Below are 9,729 nucleotides of genomic sequence, written 5' to 3' on the forward strand. Positions count from 1 at the left end.
AGGTTGTGATGCTCGGCCACGGGGTGTCGAGCTGCAGAGACGGGTTCCTTTGGGGTTGCTGGGCTGTGGGACCGAGGTTATTGCGATGCTCGGCTATGACTTGCTGAGCTCCAAAGCTGAGGGCCTCCCAGGTGCCGAGTTGTTGTGATATTCGATTGTGGCTTGCCGATCTTCGAAGCTGAGGGCCTCGCCAGTGCTGAGCTGTTATGATGCTTGGTTGTGGTCTTCCAAGCTTAAAAGTTGGGGGCTTCGCAGGTATCGAGCTATTGTTAAGCTCGGTTGTGGTCTATCGAGGTTCGAAGTTGAGGATATGCTCTCTGGCTGAGGAACTTGTTCTTGAAATTTTGGGATCCAAGCACCACTCCCCAGTTCCGAAGTCGAAGAGTGGGAAGCTCGGTTGGGACAAAGTGAGGCCTTCTTTGTTGTTAGGTGTCCTGAGGAAATCATGGTAGCTAGTTGACCCGGTGGGTCTGGGCGAACCTCTGGCACACGCATCGGTGGTTGGAATGCTACTACGGGGTGGGCCAGAGCAATTAATGCCCTGGCTGTTGCTTGTCAAGGTCGCCGCTTCGATTTTCGAGGCTTCGCGCATGCGGTAACAGTCGTGTCAATTGGTCTTCCCGAGCTTTGTCCGGGTGGCGCTTGATCTCTACCGTAGATCTGGCATTGATTTGCGTCCCTGTGGGGTATAGGAAGGGGTGAAGGGCATTCTCCCTTCGCCATTTGTGAGAGAAGTTGCTGGTATAGCTCAGCGGGGTGTTGTCATCGTTGCTCGGCGCTTTATTTTTATTCCTCGACTTCAAGGTCGGTAAGATGTCTTCCTCATCTTTCCATTCTTCTTCCGCTTCTAGCTCTACTGGTTCTAGTGGGTCTGATTACGAGTCTGAGGTTGGGGTTTTTGAGGATGCCGAGGTTGAGGGGGCCGAGGTTGAGGAGATCGAGGTTGGTCCCTCTAGCATAGAAGACGAGCTTTCGCTGCAGGCTGGTAGCCAGTTTGGCACCACACCCTATGTGTTGGGCCTCGAGGATATGGCTCGGATCCGAGCTATGTATGACATCCTTGAGGATTTCCGAATGAGGTGCCTGCAGCACGGTGAATGTCAACCAATGCTCGGCCCGATGAACTTTGTGTGTATGAGAACAGTTTGGAGGCCGGGCTGAGGTTTCCTTTGAACGAAGGGGTTGTCGAGGTACTTGCATGGTGCCGAGTACTGCAACTGATGCTGAACTCCTTTAGGTTTTTGGTCGGCCTTCAGTCCTACTGCGCCATCCGTGATATTGAGTTGACCCTGGGTATGGTTAGCTTCCTTCTTCAGCTCAAACATCATCAGCAGGGCTATTACTATTTCTCGACTAGGAAGGACGTCAAAGTGATGGTCGGGGCTCCTTCCTCTGTGAAGCACTAGAAGGAGACTTTTTTCTTTGTCCATTGTCCTGGGGGTCTCCCCTTCCTGGCCATGCTACAAGAGCCAAGAATGAGAGTGCCCCAGCCTCAATGGTCGGCGCTTACTTGGGAGGAAAGGTCGGCTCTGAGCATGATCCGCAAGATAGACGTAACTGTGTATACATGCTCAGAGATGCTGATGCTCGGTGGGTTGATGCGCAGGGTGGTTGGTCTGTCCTTTTCGTTGGTTTGTCTTCTTGTACTTTCTTTGCATCTTTGTTTTCATAATCACTGTCGCACTTCCGTAATACAGGTGTAGAGATGGCTAGTGAAGAGGAGATCGTATGCCGGATGAAGGAGAATCACTAGAGGCAGAGCCGGGCTGGCACGGTACCGCAGGTCTGTGCCGAGGTAGTTCCTCCCCCGAGGTCTTCCGAGAGGGTGCCTCGCCAGCAGAAGAGAGCTCAGCGGCGAGTAAACGATGATGAGGATGTGGTAGTCGTGGAACCCGAGGAAGCTCGTCTGACGACTTTCCCTACACAGGTCGAGGTGGGTAGCAGCAGCTCAGACATCCATGTGCCGCACTAGACGATTCATAGTCGGGACGGGCTAGAGACTCCCGGAGTTCCCGAGCAGTTGCTCCGTGGGATGATGACGGCCTACATCACTGAAGAGGTCGGGAATTCTAGAAGTAGCACATTAGAGTGCTCGCTCATCCGGGCTGCGGCTCAGGTAAGTTCATACTTAAGTATCTCTGTTGTTTTGAGTGTGTTTCCTCGTGCTAACACTGCTTTTGGTGTCTGCAGAACGCATGCTCGGTCGTGGATGTAGTTGACCTCCTTCAAGAGTTGCGGCGGTGGTATGAGAAGGAACATTCTGAGTACCTGTAGTTGAAGGCACAACTGGTTGAGCTTCAGGCAGCTGGGAAGCGAACTGCTGAACTGGAAAAGTCAGCTCGGCTGGTCGAGCAAGTAGAGTTGGTTCGTGGTTTAAAGAATAAGATCACCGAACTGAAGGCAGAGAGGGAATGGCTGAAGCAGGAGGCCGCCGAGGAGGTAGTGGCGTGGTACAAGACCTTGGTGGAGCTTCAGCAGGATATGAATCAATATGCTTCGGCTGTGCAACTTGTTATACTTTTAACATAATAATAATTTTTTTGTTTCCTTGGCCTTGCCTTGGCCAAGGTTCGGGTTGGCCGAGATCTTCAACCTCCGACTGGTGAAGCGGGAGTGCATTCCGAGCTCTCGTCATTGGGATGCTCAATTTCCGGTCCCGGGAGCTTTTGGGGCCCTTCGAGGCCTAGCCGTTGCTCGGCTAGCTCTGGCCAAGTTTGGTCGGTAGGCGAGCGGAGTTTGGTTGACCGTCCTCAGGCCCCGGGGGGTGGGGGTGTTCAGGTCATGGCTGAACTGGCCCTACGAGACACGTGGCCGCGCTGCTATCACCTTGCCACATCATCCTAGCAAGGCCACATCGGCATAGCTCGGCCACATTGGCATAGCTCAGCCACGTCGGCATAACTCGGCCACGTTGGCCTAGCTCGGTTACTGTGGCCCCCGATCTTATCCTTCCAGCCATGTCAACTACATGTCATATGGATGAGTACAATTACAGATAAGGAGGAATAAGGAAAGACGACTCCGCTGGGGAATGAGACTCTATCTCGAATACCTTGACGGCTAACCTCATCCCGACAACCCCGGAAGCCCAATCCGAGCAGGTACTCCATGCTCGAGGTATAAAAAGGTACTCCATGCTCGAGGTAAGGGATTCCCAACCTCTAACACCCATACTACTAATTAGCTCGAACCAACATCCCTATAGCTCGGCCCAGCCATCCATCACGTCCTACTGACTTGAGCGTTGGAGTCCTTACTCGGGGATAACTCCTCGGGCCTCTGACTTCTGTTTCCTTGATCACAGGTCATGAAGCGTGGCCTCATCCTTGTAGCTCGGTCTCATCCTGCCAGCAAGGACTATTCGTGCACCACCTCGGATTGAGCACCATCAATCAGAAACAAGCCTTAAACTGACTCTGGATCACATGCCCACAAGAAGTCTACTATGTCTATCTACAACATACTATCCCTATGAATTGGGAACATCTACCCCTGCATAACACTATGTAGGAGGATGAGATGTTCTCCATGTGTGACTGTGATTTTATATGGATAGACGTGGGCAGAATTTGTGTGGGTAGGAGATCTGGACTTGCCTAAACTCTCCATAGTAGGGGTGTCAATGAACCGGTTTTGGGTTGGACCCCGTCCAAACTAAAATCAATTTGGACAGATTGGATGAACCATTCAAATTTAATGGTCCAAAGTATTTATTAGATTGGATTGGACCTAGTCCATCGGTACTAACTTTATATTAAATTGGGTTGGATTGAGACTATCTAATCCGTTGATATAAAATAAGAGTATATGTGTCAATGGACCAGGTTTGGATAGGAATTAATTTAAATTAAAACAAATTTGAACAGATTGAATGGTCCAAAATAAAATATTCATTGGATTGGATTGGACCTGATCCATCTGTAATAGACTCACATTGGACTTGATCAGATTGGACCAAATCCAGTCCAATTGACACCCCTTACCCTACATATAAGGACCCACATAAAACCAGACCTAAACAAAATGGGTCTGACCCCATACGAGAGACTCGAGCTTCACTCCATCAAGAACCCAACTCCCACAAAAACACTGCAGACAGTACCTAACAAGTAACAACAGATCACTTTGGAGCTCTGCCTCTGCCCACCCTTCCTCTCCCTTTAGTGGTCTTCAAAGCTCTAGGTCCTGCCTGAACTACGAAATCCACATATCACTTTGACTCTCAATTCCTGGTGTAGCCATTACTGTTCTTTTGGTAGATGAACTATCAAATATATTTCTTGACATCTTTCTCTCTATCTATTAAAACGTTAACTGATGGGAAGATTTGAGGGTTCGACTATATTAGATAGATGATGGACATGATACTGTTAAAAAACTTGTAACCAATCAACTGGTATCATGAAAGTGTTAACCAATTAGGTGGTGTTCATCAAAATTGATGGGAGGTTTTGATTGATTTAAGGTCTTTCAATATCATACATTACTACAATTATTATATATTCTTATTTTCTTTCCTTTTTTTATTTTAAAATTATTGCATTGTTATTAAACAACCAAAAGATTTAGCTGAATCTTTCCTCTATTTTTACTTTTACATTTGTCAGTATATATGTCCCATTTGGGATTGTCTATAGTGTTTTTTGGGAGATAAAAAATATTTTTATCCTCTTTGAATAGATAAAATAATTCAATAATCAGAATTCATACACAGTGAAAATTGGTAAATGAATTTCAAATAAAAAAGTGGTAAGACAAATTCTTAGATCACTTAGAATGTTCTTCACATGATTATCAGTTATTAGAGGGCATAACTGAACGCATATAGTTGAGAAAAGGATTTTTATGTTTTTTCTGTACGGAGACTCCATGCAATGGATCCTATCTTAAAGCATAAAAGTAAGGAGATATTCTTAATGGAAGACTGTAAAGACTGTTCGAACGGAATTTGCACCGATTGAAGCCGATCTCCACGGAAGTGGCAACAACCTTTGAAAATCTTGACAATGTGATGGACAGAATGTAAGTGTATCACTTCAATCCTCAAAAAATGGAGTCCAATGCTCTACTTAATCTCCCAAAGAAGAGTGGAGTCAATGGACATCATTGACAATTGAGATTGATTAAGCTCAAACATATAATAATATTACGTAATATATGTTATTTTATTTTTAATTTTTTATTTAGGGTAAAATACAAAAACCTTCCCTGAAGTTTCTGACAATCATAAAAATCTCCCCTATAGATTCATTTTAGTAAAAACCTCCCTTCTATCTTTGACAAAATTAACAAATACCTCCCTTCCGTCAATGACCAAGACAGAAAACGTTAAAGAGACGATCATTTTTTAAAATACCTATTTTACCCTTTCTTGAACACTATTCATTTTCTTTCCCGTTCGAAAACAGAAGCAAAGGCAGCGGTGGCACCCCTCTAATTAGTTATTACTTGAGTTGAGAGCTGCTTGCTTCTCTCTCCTCTTCTCAAGAAAAAAATAGACACTTAATATCGGCAATGACATATCGATTCTAGGGATTGTAACGCCCGAAATTCTCTTTGTCTCAGTTATCTTCCATGGGTAACGGTTGCAGGAAGCTTGGCACCTCTTGCTTCCTCGGTGCCGGTGGAGTTTGCCACCGTCATGACATAGTTGTCGTTGTATCCGAGCCTCTCGATGAAGGTCTTGGCCACTCCTTCTACGTTGGCCCCTATCCCTCTCGTCTCTCCTCCTCCTAGGTTTACACGGAGGAGACCACCACCTTTCAATCCATCTCTGGCGCTTCTATAAGTGCTAACTCGTCTACCCCTCTCTCTATAGCTTTTGTTGATCTCTATTCCTATAACAGTCTTGATCGACTTGCTGCTTTTGAAAGCTCTACCTCCTTTGCTTCCATTCTCCTGCAACCTATTCCTTGCTATCTCATGAATTCTGGTCCATTGTCCAGAAATTTCAGGGGAGTTATGGGTTTTGGTCCCCTCGACAGGGAATTTTTATTTGGCTCGATTGAGAGAGGCTTCATGTCTGGACCTCTTGAGCGTGGCTTGTTTTCAGGTCCTTTGGATAAAGTGTCTAATCAGTTTTAGAGGAGCTTCTCTCATGGGGGTTATGCATTTAGACCAAGATCCAAAAAGGGGTCTCTGATTTAGATTCTCCGACAAGCCATCGCAAAGACCATCAGTCACAGTCAGAACTCCATAGTTGCCCCGATCAAAGGGGTTGTCTCCGTCAAAGAATCTGATTGGGTTGTTGGATCAGAGAAGAACAGGGAGAACCTCACTTTTAGTTACACTAATTTGAGCAGCGAAGGGAGTTTGGATGAGGACTATTCTTTCGAAAGCCAGAATCTTCAATGGGCTCAAGGGAAAGCTAGGGAAGATTGAGTCCATGTTGAGAGCTGCTTGCTTCTCTCTTCTCTTCTCAACCCAAGGAAAATATAAGAGTGAAGAAAAGATTTTCGAAAAGGCCATTGGCTTCAGATGAGGACCGTGGAATGAATCACGTAACTAGAAGGTAGAACTGACATATCTATGTGTTGGTTCAGAAATATTTAGAGGAGTGCCACCACTGCCTTTGCTTCTAGGTTCGAACGGGGAAGAAGATGAACAGTGTTCGAGAAAGGGTAAAATAGGTATTTTGAAAAAACATCATCTCTTTAATGTTTTCCGTCTTGGTCATTAACAGAAGGGTGGTACTTGTTAATTTTGTCGAAAATAGAGGGGAGGTTTTTGCTAAAATGAGACTGTGGGGGAGGTTTTTATGATTGTCAGAAACTTTAGGGGAGGTTTTTATATTTTACCCTTTTATTTATAAAAATTATTAAAAATTATGATTTGAGGTATAAATAGGACCTTTTCTGAACAAATAGCAGGGCACTTTGGGATGAATTGGGATATGCTCCTCACATGGGGCACCTCACACCGACCTCACAAGTACATCTTACCATGCAATATTGAGAACATCTCCCGTGTATAAAAACGTATAAGTACAGGAGATGTTCCAAATGGATGGTGGGATGTGCTATATGAGGCACCCTGTGTGAGGAGGAGATCTGGTCTCCCTTGGGACACATAGATCTTGAAAAATTACATAAAATAAAAAAAAAATTACTTCAATTAAACATAAGAGTGTAAAGTTATGACCTCTGAAAATTTACATACACATAAGAGTGTAAAGTTATGACCTTTCCACTGCTATTGTGCTCCCTTTATGCACGCCTCAATAAAATAACTGGAGGCCCACCAACAGGGAGTTCAAATTGTCCTTTTCTTTTAATTCTTCCATGATTGAGACTATTCTCTAGATTTGACAAGGGTTGCCTTATCTTCAACAAAAATCATGTTACCAAAGAAATAATTCGAACTTCTTCTATGGTTGTTTCTAAGGCTTTATCTAGGTAAATGCACTTATTTGGATAAGTGTTTTTCAGGGTAAGCGCATTTATCCATGTTCTTTTATTTTGTCATCTAAATAAGATAGTGACCATTTTAACATTAAAAGTCAATTTTGTCCCATTCAAGTGTTGACAATAAAAGTCAATTATTAAAAGGGACAATTTTGTCCCATTCAAGTGTTGACAACTTTTCCCATGTGGGAAAGTTATTTATCCATCTTGGAAATGGATATGCCTAGGGGTGGATTCGAGCCGAGCTGAGCCGAATAACTAGCTATTCAAGCTCGGCTCACCGAGGTAGTATGAGGCTTGAGCTCGACTTGAGAAAAATGTTTTATAAATATATATATATATATATATATATAATATTTTTTATTTGATATTTAAAAAATTAAGAATTATAATAATAATTTATTATTATATAAAAATAAAAGTATTATATATATAATATTTTTATTATATATATTATTTTTTATAATTTTATATTATTATTATTATTATTATTATTATTATTATTATTAATACTAATATATGTATGTACGTATGTAGCTATTCGAGTTTGGCTCGCGAGCCTCACGAATCGAGTTTGGCTCGCGAGCCTCACGAATCGAGTTTTATTAGGCTCGTGTTCAGCTCGATTAATAAACGAGCCTGTAAATTAGGCTCAAGCTTGGCTCGAAGCTCGATTGAAGCCAAGTCGAACCAAGCTTTACACGAGTCAAGCTCGAGTAGCTCGTGAAGAGTTCAACTCGTGGTCATCGTAGGCATACCCAAGAAAATAATCCCCAATTTTCAGCCTTCTCAAAATCTAAAAAATAGTGATGTCCATGTTCTATTCCGAAAACAATAGGAGTTCATAAAAAAATGCAACAAATCTTCTTGCTATTTGTTTAGAAAATAATACATAAAATAATTTATTTATGTTTATAATAGTCAAGTGGAAACTCTACACAACCAATAATTCACAAGGCAAGTTGGAGATTTCAGTTTTTCTTAAGATGAATAAAACAATCAAGAAACCAAATACTTACTAGATGGTTGCCTTCTACTTTATGTGTTGAAATTCCATTGGAGGTTCACACCTTTACTGCACATAGCCAAGTCCCTATTGCTTTTCTCTCACAAATATTTTATTATCATTCTTTTCTTTAAGATGCCGGTTGAGAACTGCTGAATGATTTGTGCTGAACTGTCAAGTACTGGTGCTTATATATACTCCACAATTTTTTCTTTAATTCAGTAACAATTCTGTTCAGCTTAACACATTAATTAAGGACATTGTTCTAGCTAGAAGAATGACAAATATTGAACTTGTTCTAGCTTGTTGAATTAATTAAGGACTCCACCCAAACACATTAATTAAAAAATAATAAAAGTAAAAATAAAAGCTTGTTGAATTAATCATGCATGTCTTTATATATAAAAAATATTGCACTGCACACCGTTCAGATGGAATAGAAACACAATTGAAGTGGGTGGGCTTCATAAAACAAAACGCGTGGAATCCACACCGTATGCGGCTTAGGGAGTGTTCACTCTAGTCTTGATTTACCCACTTTGTTTATGGCCCATTCCGTATCCGACTTGGAAATATTATTTGTACTTTAGAACTGGAGATTTTTATGGGAAAGTTATCAATCGAAGTCCATTTATTTGTATTTTTAATATTTGTTCAAATCTAGGCATCTGGACATGTACATGGAAAGTGCGGTAATGACCATTGTTTATGAAATACCGAAATTGAAGAATTATGAGATATAAGGTGTGTAAGTGCATGAGCAGTTCAGTAGATCCAAGACTCCATTAATTGGGATCACAAAGTGCATCCACCATTGCAGCAGATGTGAACTCCCAAAGTTGGAACCAACTAACAATCCACTACGTACGCTAGGCTGCATCTCCAAGCAATATATCAATCGCCAATCAGCGTTTGGTCCATCAAATCCAACTTATAATTAGTGGGAAGCATCACTTGGGGTAAAGTTGTATTTTGAATTTTGACATATATATAAACGAGTCATCATCACTAACCTGATCATATTTATCGAATATGCATTCAACGGCCAATTGAATTAACGGGAGATGCTAAACAGTAATCAATGAGCAAAAGAGAAAGGATATGATATCCCAAAACTAGAATCACAAAAAGTAATAGTTGGAACAATAACAACAGTTTTGCAAATAATAGTTGGGGCAATAAAAACAATTCTTTTTTTTTTTTCAGTAGAACAACAACAACAACAGACGTGGGAGTTGTTTGGGTTATGAGTGAGCTGGCCCCGGTTGCCACGTGGAATCTTTATAGCCATTTTATCTCTTTGGTCACGTCAGCACCACA

This window comes from Nelumbo nucifera, chromosome 1 (assembly GCF_055504915.1).
Source record: "Nelumbo nucifera cultivar China Antique chromosome 1, China Antique-T2T, whole genome shotgun sequence".
NCBI lineage: Eukaryota > Viridiplantae > Streptophyta > Magnoliopsida > Proteales > Nelumbonaceae > Nelumbo > Nelumbo nucifera.